This window comes from Penaeus monodon, chromosome 34 (genome assembly GCF_015228065.2).
Source record: "Penaeus monodon isolate SGIC_2016 chromosome 34, NSTDA_Pmon_1, whole genome shotgun sequence".
NCBI classification, from domain to species: domain Eukaryota; kingdom Metazoa; phylum Arthropoda; class Malacostraca; order Decapoda; family Penaeidae; genus Penaeus; species Penaeus monodon.
Genome location: NC_051419.1, coordinates 2,562,635 through 2,562,838, shown reverse-complemented (window position 1 = coordinate 2,562,838; position 204 = coordinate 2,562,635). Strand labels below are relative to the sequence as shown.

The window sequence follows — 204 nt, the reverse complement described above, 5'->3', positions numbered from 1 at the left end:
CGATTCATCCTATAGGCTGGGGAAAATTATGATCCTGCGTTAATGGGTGATATATAAAGGAGCACAACTTGACTGCAGGAGTTCTGTCATCTTTGATTACGTTGACCGCAGTAGTTCCCACATCAGGCTCTGTTTTAAGTACTAATATAGAGCTTGTCCCACACTTGGTAGCTTTGTAGAGTGTCTGGTGAACACAAGGGAGAT

At 43.1% G+C, this 204-nt stretch overlaps 1 protein-coding gene across 4 annotated transcripts in view; it reads left to right on the top strand.

The window, feature by feature from the left end:
* The window catches only part of LOC119594519 (DNA topoisomerase 2-binding protein 1-like), a 27,100-nt gene that overhangs the window by 21,505 nt on the left and 5,391 nt on the right, over positions 1 to 204 (top strand). The gene's annotated exons all lie outside the window — the stretch shown is intronic.